The sequence below is a fragment of the Sturnus vulgaris genome, chromosome 19, assembly GCF_052056855.1.
Source record: "Sturnus vulgaris isolate bStuVul1 chromosome 19, bStuVul1.hap1, whole genome shotgun sequence".
In the NCBI taxonomy this organism is placed as follows: Eukaryota; Metazoa; Chordata; class Aves; order Passeriformes; family Sturnidae; genus Sturnus; species Sturnus vulgaris.
In genome coordinates this window covers 11,319,893-11,331,493 of record NC_142261.1, presented here as the reverse complement: position 1 = coordinate 11,331,493, position 11,601 = coordinate 11,319,893, and positions in this window count along the sequence as shown.

The window sequence follows — 11,601 nt, the reverse complement described above, 5'->3', positions numbered from 1 at the left end:
CCCTTTTAAACCAAAAAATTTTCAGTGAAATTACTTTTCTTTCCCAGACGTGTTTCTGAAGGGCAATAATAAGCAGTGACTGATACATACATTAGATTTTTCATTTGATGATCCTAATTTTCTTTAATGGCCTTTAATTTTAAAGGTATCTATTTGTAACATTTAGTTCTGTTCATGGCTGGCAGATCTTTAAACGTTGCAGGGATGGAGATCTATGAAAAAATCAGCTGACAATATAGGGGGGAAATGAGGAGGCCAAGTAATTTCATTTCCATATCAGCATAGCCAGGATGTCAACAGATAAAGCTTTTCTGGAAGATTCATAGAAACAAACAGAAGGGCCTGGGTTTCTCTGGGAACTGTTCAAGTTCTTTTCTGCCTGGACTGCAAATTAAAGGGAAAAACAGCAGGTCTATTTTGTATCCAGCTCCTGAAGAAGGTCACATAACTGAACTTTTCTCTTCAAGTTCTATTCTTAGTGTGAACTTTCACTGACTTCTCTATTGGTGCCTTGTTTATTTGTAATTTAGTAAATTGTACTACATGTAGGAAATGGACTTCATGGCAATAAAACTGAAGCCCCTGAAAAGAATACTTAGGAACAGTGGAGACCTGAAAAAATAGAACATTTCCTGTGCACCATATCAACCATCCTGCAACAACGTGGTGAGGTCCAGACTGCATGAATAGGAAATGACAAGCCTAGAATTACTAATAATGATGAAAGGAGATCAGGCTATTCCATAGGGACTGCGTGTATATAAAGGTATAACTCCAGCCAACACAATAAACCTTCAAAGCACGAAATGTTAATGTTGAGCAGGAAAGTAACCTAATAAAGGAAGATGCCTTCCATATCCCAGACAAAGCATATTAGAGGGCTTGGATTTAAGTCTGAATGTTCTACCTCAGTCATTGCAATTATCTGTTAAGTAGGATGCTTGAATCCAGATCCCAGTTCTGATTCTGATTTCTTCAAACCTCTGTATTTAAATTTCTTCCCAGTTCTGCATTACCTGGACCAAGTAATTGTTTTGGGAAACAGCTGAACCTTTTGGTATGAACCCAAATTGTAATAACTGATTTAGAGGAAAGTAAGTATTTAATGGAACAAAAGCACTTCAAAACGAGGGAAAATTCCTGCAGAAGAGTTCTGAAGTGTACATGCTTTTCATCTGTGTTGCCCTCAGTCAGGGTGGTCCATAAAGTCAGGACTGCCCAGTGCAATCTGTACAGAAACAGTTCTCCTGTGTGTCTGTGCTGAAACCCTGCCTTGCACAGACACCACTGCAGAGCTAAAGCTGGGCTTTGGTAGTGTTGGCCCACAGCTCTGTGCTGCAAGACTGTTCCCAAGAGTTCCTGTAAAACCCCACAATAGCACCCTGGCATTAGTCAGAAGCACCCTGGAGAATGAATTTTAAGAGCCAAGTATCTGGAGTTCAGGCTAAAATTGGGAAAGACCCAAGAAAAGATTTAAACAAACAAACAAAATCTTTCCACTGTAGCCCAAGATAGGAGGAAAGGCTGAAGAGCATCACAAATCAGTGCTTGTAGGCAGGATTAGAGGCAGCATTTCTCCTGTCCCTCCTAAGGCAGTAGCAGGTACATGAACTCCCTCTGAAACACCCAGCTTCTTACAAACCCTGCTGCTATCATCATGTGAATCGTGTTTCTGACACTTTCTTCACCTGCCAGTCCTTGAAATTGGTCAGAGTTCCCCAGAGCAGCTAAATAAATTGATATCTCATGTCTCTAATCCAGTAGCTGCCTCAGATATCCCCAGTGTCATGCTGCTGGTCATTAACACCTATCAGGGGATTTGGGTGGACACAGATGTGTCCTGTAAGGGCACATGATGTTGGTGCTCTGTCTAAGCTTGCTTTTTTAATGATGCAATACCCTTTAAATTTATCTTCTACAATGCCCTTTTCCAGTGGCCACAAAATAAAGTGCTGAATTCTCCTGCAATCAGGTCTTTACATTGCTTCACCTCAAACACAAATTCCCTTGCTTCATGTGGAAATATAACACAATTATCTTGAAACACAACTGATTCAAAACATTTCAAGTGTAAGAGACAGGCAGTGAAGGGGAATTAGCATAATAGAAGTGTAGGAGAGGAGAAGGTCTAAAATAAAGAGGGAAGATAAAACACTAGCTTCAGGCTCCTTAATACACAGCTAAAAGAAGGGAATTGGTAACCTTCTTGTCTCTCCTGCTTTGGTTTAAGGGTGCTGTGATGCAGGAAAACCAAAATTCTCTGTTTCAAAGTCACTCCTTTGTACCATGACCTCTTGCTAATAATATTTAACTCTGGTGAGGCTTTTGGGGGTTGGGTTTTTGCCTTTACAGACAAAGCTGTCTTCCTAATTCTACTTAAATCCCTACAAGCACTGTTACCTGTTTTAGAAATAGCTCTGTATGTAAACTTAAGCCAAAGTGAGGCTGAGGATTTTGATATGGATGGAAAATGCCAGCCTGCATTTAGATGACCTGTCTTAACTGTGAACTCTCCAACAGCCATAGGTACACTCACCTATAGAGCAGCAGAGCCAAATTATAAACCTCATCTAGTTGGCTTTGTGTCCTCTGCTTTTGGCTTCCTGCTGTTCTGAAGGCTGGGTGAGGGGAAGTGGCTGAAAACTGAGGAAGTTTGTTGTTGACAATACACTTTGTCTGCTCTCAGGCATGCCTGGGGCCAGAGCAGTCCCCAGGCAGCCCCAAATCTGGGCAGTGAAATCTAAGCTTTTAGCCACTGTCCCCTCCCTCCCACAGGAAAAGCCCAGCTCACAGTTTCCAGAGTTAATGTATCTTTGGAAGATCCCTTCTGTTGTTAGTGCTGTTGTCTTTCTAGCTAGAAACATTTTCCTTGATTGCTTGGACTGAATCACACCTGAAAATGTATCTTTAAAGCAGAAGAGATTCCCAAATTGGCTACTCTGCCAATTAAAAACTTCATCCTCCCCTGGAATATGGCTGTCTCCCTGGCCCACAGGAAGTGCATTAAAGAAGTAATAAAGTCTCATAAAACACATTTAGTGATCTAACATTTAAGAGCAGAGTTCTTGTTCATTACTGTAACTTTCTGCTAAATTACCACCAGCAAGATTCCTCACGGGCTCAAAAGGTCAGTGTTATTTTTGCTGTTGAAATCATGGAGTCTGGGAAACAACTGTGTGTAAATTGCTGATAAACTGGAACAAAGACAGAAGAGAAAAACACTGAACATATAAGAATGCAAGTAAACCAGCAGGAAAGGAGGGGAGGGGAAGAATCTCACGGACAGTTTATTAAAAGAACAAAAGAATAAAATCTGGCACATTTGTTTTCCACGGGTTCAGGAAGCCTGGTTTTAAGCACTACTATAAATAGTGTTCTAATCCTTCATCAAAGTGGGTAGTCTATACCAAAATGAAGGAATTTTAGGTATAATCTGGGAAGAGGAAGATCTTTTGTTTCAATCCTTGCAGAAATTGGGTATTTCAAAATGTAAGAGCTGGAGAGATGAGGAAGAGTCTGGAACATGACAATTCTATACTGCTCGATTGCTGTCAAGAATATTGCTAGATAATGGAATTAGCAAACATCTAAGTTGGAATTGATTGATCTGATTTCGAGAAAGATGGGCTTGAGTTTTTCACAGGGCTATCTTCAGAATCCTCAAGGAGTTCCCGAGTGGAAGCTCTATGTGAATTGTATAAACTTTGGAAAAGCTTTTGATAGAGATATATTGAAAGGAATGGAAGCTTGTCTGAAATTCCAAAAAGGACAATTTTCAGTCATTTAACCCTGCATAAATGTAATCCCAAACAGCTACCTCAGAGCCATCCAAGTTAAAACCAAATGCAGAATACAAGAGCCTTAATTTGCCCTTAAGAGCAAAAAAGTCATTGAAAAATTATCCCGTGCAAAAAACTGCAATTTTTTCCAGGAGAGCTTATAAGATGGCCCCCATTACTTTCTAGGTGAGAGCTTAGGGCAATAGCTTGGTCAGTGGCAGGGTGGTATTAAATGATTCAATACACTGCCCTGGCTCTCAGTTATATGGTTTAGGGTTTGATAGTCAGAGCCACTCAACAAGGACCTTAAAGAAATTTGTTCCTAGAGCTTGCCCACTGAACTGGACACAAAATAGGTAACTTTTAGGATAGGCACTGAATATTTTTCAGGCAGGTCAAAACCTGCACAGAGCAGTCAATACAGTGCTACATTAATCTTTAGTTTCACACTTGACAGCACAAAAGGAACAGCAACATCCACTAACAGTCAACACCTTGCTTTTCTGGGAAGACATTCATGCTGAGATTGAGGAAATTACAGTAAGGCTCTCTCTCACAGAGGATGAGACCCTTCCCACCACTAGAATTACTGGGGCAAACATGTTAGATCTCTCATACAGGCCCTGTACAAAAGGACCTCCAGTGCAGGCTGCACAGGCTGGCCCAAAACCAGGACATTGTCCATATTAAAATACTTCCTCATTAGTCTCTCACCAAAGCCATTCAACTCACAGCTCCCACTGACCAGAAGGAAATAAACCTGCAAAGTGATTTTGGTGGCAGGAAAGAGAAGAAAAAAGGGAGCATCTGTGGGATCCATTTGCTGCACCTTGATCTGGGAGCACAATTTTGTGCTAAGAATTGGCAAAGAGGCTTCTACCCTGCAACTGAATTTGCCCACTGAGTTGATCCATACCCAAACACAGTCTCTCAGAATTTCAGAGGTTTTATTCACAGGGACTTACACTGACACCCAGCCTGGAAACTTCTGCTTGAGAATAACCTGATCTGCTGTAGAATTTATTTCTGAGTAGCATACTCTTTTATTCCACAGTGAGAATATCTGTGATATTACTGAGAATACAGGGTGCTAACCAGAAGTAATATCTCACTGGAACTGCAGACTCCACTGCAACCCAAATCAGTTGTTCAGTGTAAACAAGCCCTTTTTTCAGAGAAGTAGGAGGACAACAAAACTTGTCATCTTTTAAGGACAATTCATGGAAGGGATGCTGTGAGGACTCAATGGCACATTTATGTAGCAAAAGCCAATATCTCTGGCTTAGAGCAACATGTGGAATTGGGCAGACAGCTGCAGCTGCACTTGGCAAACAAACAGTAGTAACATAAGCTTGACACTCTAAATGATGGTTATTGAACTGGTGTCTTCATGAGCAGCCTAGATGCTGGCAAAAGGGCATGAGGAAGACAAAACAGAAGTTTAATTAACTTAACAGGAAAGGAAAAGTCTCCTAGATAAAAGGAAAAGATCTATTTCTGAGCCAAGTGTTTAAAGGGTTCTCAGACCTTCCCAGGCCAAAGAGTGTCTGTTGTAATGCTGACTTCCTTCCAGTTCTGTCTGTGCCAGAAATAACTCGTCAATGGAGTATATCTTATTAGTGTACCTTTTATCAAAGCCATTCCTGCACAGGAAAGTGATACTTGCTGCTGACATGCTGCTGGCACATGAGGAAGAGGGAAGGTGTATTTATGAAGAGTGTAACACACTCTACTGTCCTTCCTGAGCCCATACAAATGTCTGCAGACTTGTAATGGCACAAACCGAAAATTTCCAAACGAGACACAGCACCTGTGCACCCAGGCAAGGGGGGAACTGCAAGGATTGACTTTCCTCTGCAAGGTCTTGGGTATTTTCAGCATCTTTGAAAGGCTCGTCAGCAGTCACCGGTGCTGTCATTGGTGACCCGTTCCCAGCCGCGGCAGAGGGAAGCCAGAGTGAGGGGAGTGATGCCTCTGGGTCACCACGTTAGGGTTAGGGTGGTCCCACAACACTGACATGTGCCTGCCGGGCTGTACACACAGAACAGACTCACGTGGGCCTCCAGACACAGCTCATACCTTGACTTGAGTGACACAAGTCACTGGAATTTAAACTGGCAGACAGAGATGAGAAGACAGGATATGTAAGAAACAAAAAGGCAGTAGAGGGAAGGAAGGGAAGAGATTGTGGATGACCTACTGGTGGAGATAATTTCCCTGCTGAGCAATAGTTACCATACCAACAATTTCTGAGCAAATTTCCAACAGTAAGAAAGATTTCCAACTGTAGTAAGATTCTTTGTTTGGCTTTGGGGATTTTTCTGTTTACCAGCTCGACTCCATAGGAGACCTTTGGTCCAACCTCACAGTGCAGAGTTCTGTGGGTCCAGAGGAGATGACAGTACTAAATTTATAGCCCAAATATCATTAAGGAAGGAATGTAGTCCTTTCCAGGAACGAGTGAGACACTCTTCCCACAGCCAAAGAGAGGGGCTTTTATCTCTTTCCTTCTACACACAGGCACCCTCCTGCCCCCCTCACTGTGCTGCATGCATATAGCCATTTCCTGAAACATTTCAAATTTGTTTTCCTTAGGTTATTTGTGTCTACAGCCACCAGATGGTCTGTGTCAAAGCTGATATGTTCAACATATTATTCCATTATCCTATTAGGTTGAACATGTCCTTCCTCCCATGAGAGCTGTTAAGATATCACCCTTAGAGAAAAGAGGCAGCTTTAGTCCCACTGTCACCTCCTTTCTCCTTCTGAGTAACACACTATTCTCAGTGATCCTATAGCACAAAGCTAACATTCTAGACTATCTTGATGTTCTGTGTTCATAATTTCAAGAAATAGTATCTGGCCATTAATATCCAGCTCCCTCAATGAACAAGCTGCACACATGTATCAGGTGTGATTAAAAAAAAGCTCTGAAGCTTGAAAAGGACAGTGATGATGCTTTCTTCTTTTCAAATAAAAATCTCCTATATTGTTTTATAGGATTCCATAATTTGAAATGATCCTCCATAAAGATACCAAAACTGCTTTCTTGATCTTAAAAAGTCTTGGAAAACATCTGCAATTCAGGTCAATGACATTTAAACTGAGGAAATGGTCACCTTTGGTTTTCCTCTGTGGGCTCCTCATGCCCTTGGGAATGGGAGAGCAGAAATTCCTGGCTGGTTTCCATGACCCCAAGGACTGAACTTTCTTTGCTTGAGGAGCCTTCCCAACCCCTGCAGCATCTACAACTAAGACAGCTTGTGTCAACAATGATTATTCAAAAGATGCTGTTTCAAGTTGGTAGGGCAGAAGGCAATGGGAGAAGAGAGAGAGAGGCAGAGAAAACCTCATTGATGGGGATGGAGGCAGCCAGCACACAAAGGGATGAGCCTACGTCAAAGATACACAGAATTCCTGTGGGAATTCTTGATCACTAGCAACAATATGAGCACTAGCTCTTGATTTCTCCAAGGTGCAGTTCTGGGTGAGAAATACTCTGAACAAAGGACCCTTCTTTTTACATACCAAAAATAAATGTTTTTGGAAAAAATGGATACCTCCCCTTTCACTTGCATGCCTGAAGATTTTTGTTATCTGCTCGCTCACCCTTTGTATCCTCTGTTCCACAATGGGAAGCAGTCAGAAGTGTGACCCTCACAAATATGGACACAGTTCAGTTCCTCCTGGGCCTGGCATGACAGTCAGCAGCATCAGCTCTGTTCCAGGAAGTGAATAAAATTATGTATTTTTTAAAAGGCTCCATCAAGGCAAGCTGTGGCCTGGGCAGCCCCTCTAGCACAGCCTCCTCCTGTGTTAATCAGAAGGAGCAGTGAAGAACACATCTGCCTACCTACACACCCACACACCCCACCTGACTCCACAGAGCATCAGCAGGCACCTCAGGCAGAGGTACAGATGTGTGAGGAGGGTACATACAGCTCCTTCAGGAGGCACCAAAATTCATAATTGTCCCACTGGTCACCTCAGTTACTGTTCCATCCCCTTCAGCTGTAGAGTTTTTATATCTTGTAACACATGGGTTGTATGTTCTTCCCAGAGCAGTGGCAGTTGCAGGTGAAAATTAACCAACATGCACCTAAAACACAGAAAGGTAATTAATAAATTGATATTAGGGCAAAATGGTAGAGGCTGTTATCAGTAGTTCCTGCTGCAAGTGGCTGATGGATCACCATTTAGGTGATGGCAGAGGAGCTGAGAGATGTTTTGGCTGAGGAGCCATCCCTGTGAGCAGCAGTTCCCAACAGAGAGCAGCAGTGGGATTGTTACTGAGGGATGGGACAGTTGGGGGATGCCAGAGAGTGTCCTACATGTGCTGTAACTCAAACTACATCTAGTATCTCTTCTAATCCACAGGGGTGCCATTTCTCATTCCCTTTCTTGCTGGACTGCTTTTGTCACCATAAATCCAGATGTTCAGGCTTTGGGAGGGAGGAAGTGATTACACTGAAGGGCTGCTCAGCATTGCAAAACAATGTCCAGTTAGGCTGTGGTCCTGAGGAATTGCAACACTTCAGAGATTCACTTGGACCTTGCATTCAGTGTACAAAAAAATGATCCACTGACTATCACATCTAATGGTCTGTGCTTATCTGGTCACCTTATGTGCCTGATTTCATGTTAACTATTGCAGGTCCTCAAAGCTTCCTTGTAGCACAGTGTCATTTTCCCCTGCAAGCAAGATCTCTTCAGAAACCAAACCACTGGGAAGCTCTGTATGTACAAAGCTGGAGTTTTCAGAGTGGAAGCTCTCCCCAAGGATATAAGCAAAATCTGAGTGGAAAGATTCCTCACTTCCTACAGGTACAAAGAACCATGCTCTAGTCATGTTGAATTACAAGATCTTGAATTACCAGGCCTAGAGGAATGCTTACTTACAAAGCAATGATTTAGCAGAATAATAGAATATAAAGGTGATAGGAACAGCACCATACAAATACTTTCTGTCTCACCACAGTTTCAAAGTGTGCCCAGCCCCTGGAGCCACAGATTAGTGGGCAGAGGCTGGGAGCAGCAGTAAGAGCTGCCTGCAGATGATATTCCTGGAGATTGTGCAGTTTACCCCAGCTGTTGTGAAGATGGATGGGTACAGCCTGCACACATTGCTGCCTGCTCCACACAATGGCTGGAATTGGGCAGAGGGAGGGAAGACATAGTGCAATTTGCAAATACTTAATGTGCCTGTGGCCTTTCTGCACCTTTCCATCTCCTTCTGCATCAGACAAAATACTCATATCCCAGGCAATGACCCTTCCCAGTCCTGACCTCCACATCCACCTCTTTCTTCCTGCCTCTGATTTGCCAGTGATTCAGCTTCCCTCATCCACACGTATTTGGCCTATAAGTATGTTCTCACTTACTTTCATAAACTCGAACAAAACTTCTAAAATTACTACCATTTTGTCTTTCAGCTGCCTGCTTACAATTCACAGCTTCCATATGGTCTGGATGAACTCAGATACAGGATCAGATTGCTGCTTGTTTCTGTTACTCCTTTCTCCTTTGTCTTACTTCTATAGCTCTTTTTTTTTTAATGCTATATTTTATTTCAGCTTGTTTAATGTGTATAGCTGTTAACAAATCAAGGGCCAAACTTAACAACAACATAAAAGATATTTAAGGTAATTTCCTTTCTTAAATGTAGAAAACCATCTACTGCCCAGCCTCAGAGGATGACTTGCCTTGCTTAACAATGAGCCCTTTGGGTTATTGAACCTCCACGTCTTGTGCATGCAGGGACTTGTTTGCAGTTTATCCAAGGTGAAGAAAAATAGCACCTTTATTAGTTGCCAGGCCAGTGAACAATCACAGCCAGAAAACCTTGTTGCTTCTGACCACAGTTGCTCATCCTTCAGGGGCACCTAAACTAAGTGAAACACCATAACAAAGGATCGATTATGTTACAGAGAAACACAGGAATGTCTTCCTGAGCACAATTCCAGAATGTGGTTTGCAAATAGAGAGTGCTGAGATAAAAAAAACTCACAAAGCAAGCAAACAAAGGAGAAGACCCTCCAAAAGCAAAAAGAGGCCTCATAAACATGAAGTGAGAAGCCTCACAAGTCCAAGGCAAAGGGAAGGGCTGCCCCCCAACTTGCTGCTGCTCTCTGGAAAGGCACTGCCCAGTTCAAATAGCCAGAATGTTTTCTGTCTTCACTCAAACAAATAAGGACTAGGGTTAATAAGTTTAATAATCTCAACATTCAGAGTAATTTAGAGGCACTTTTGCTCTCAAATTGCTTAATTGCTTTTAAAAATCCTTGCCCCATTCCCCCTTGACTTCTTGGCATCTCCCTAAGGACCTTAGTCTTGATGCTGAGTCAAGTCATGTGTCCTGGTCTGAGTCTCCATCGTTCTCTCCTTTAGGAGTGAAGAAACCTGCCTGAAATAAACCATCAGAGATGTCCACAGAAGAAGCTGCTTTACAGAATTGAGATTTCTACCCAAAACTGAACAGGATTTTATTTCCTCTTGCTTCATGCAGGATGACACGTCCCAGGTGTCACCTCCTCAGGAAGGACCACTTGCATGAGTGTCCCCCAGTCCTGTCCCTCCTCAGCTGAGTATGAAACTGGCACATCCATCCCTTCTCATTGGGATATCACACTCGGTCCAAACCTGAATTCACAGTCACACACAGGCTTGTCACACTGGGCCTTGCATATAAACAGCAAGAAATGTATTTGATGTGTCCTTTACAGAGCCATCTGCAGACAGACAGCTTCCAGTGTCATCTCCAGCCCAGCAAATCATTTAATCTGAGCAGGGACCAGATTAGCCAGGAACCTGAAAGGCCACAGACAGCAGAGGGAGCACTCACTGCTCCTGTCCTCAGCTCGAGCATCCTGTCCGAGTTCAACAACGCAAAACAAAACTACAAATGACTCCCGGTGGCCACCTGGAAAAATGGAGGTACCATTGTACACATGCTGCACTTGTGGTTCAAATGCTGCTGAATTATTAGACCAAGTTAATGTCCAAATCAGGTTTTTAAGAATGGCTGTGCTTTGGAGGATGTTTGCCCTGCTGGGCTGCACCAAGCACACAGCGATCACAGCACACGTTTAGTCCTGATTCTGGTTTGTGTCTGGGGTTTCACTGGGCATGTGGAGATGGAAGTGAGGTCTGGACTGGACTGCTGGAGCCCCCGGTTTTGATCCCACCTCTTTTGCAGTGCTGCTGGAATTTCCTGTGAAGGCTCCATTTCACCAGATCCCAGCATCTGACTGTGGAAAGTGGAGGCAACACTGAGCTCCCAGTGAAGTGTGGAGACCTCTCACGACAGTCACTAGAGATGAAACATTTTGTGAGCTCAATCCCGTTAATTTAGTGGCTGCAACATTCCTGTAAGTACCAAACTTTAAGCAGCTAAAAAAAAGAAACAGGGGTTAAATATCAGGTTTATGCTATTGAAATGCAGGGCAGATGCTTCCTAGTCTGTTCACTGGCATGTTACCAGTGGGTTCTTGTCAGCACTTCTGTCAATCCAGGATTTCTAGATGTGTGAGGAAAAACCCCAATCCCTGGGCTCCAGAAGTCATCATTCCCCCACCATGTGCTTCCTAAGGTATAGGAGCAGCAATTGCCTCTGCTCAGCAAATCAAACTTACTCAAACTTAAGCCCTTTAGACAACCCTTTCTGCTCCCCAGCAAGCAAAAGGAAATGCTGTAAATAAGTGGAAAGGGTCAATGCTGCCACTATTTCCTGTCTCTCAGCACCAAATGAGAGCACAGGGGTCTGTGATCAAGGAGAATGTTCCTGATGCCAAATTATCTGCAGACTTTTGGAAATTTCTTATCA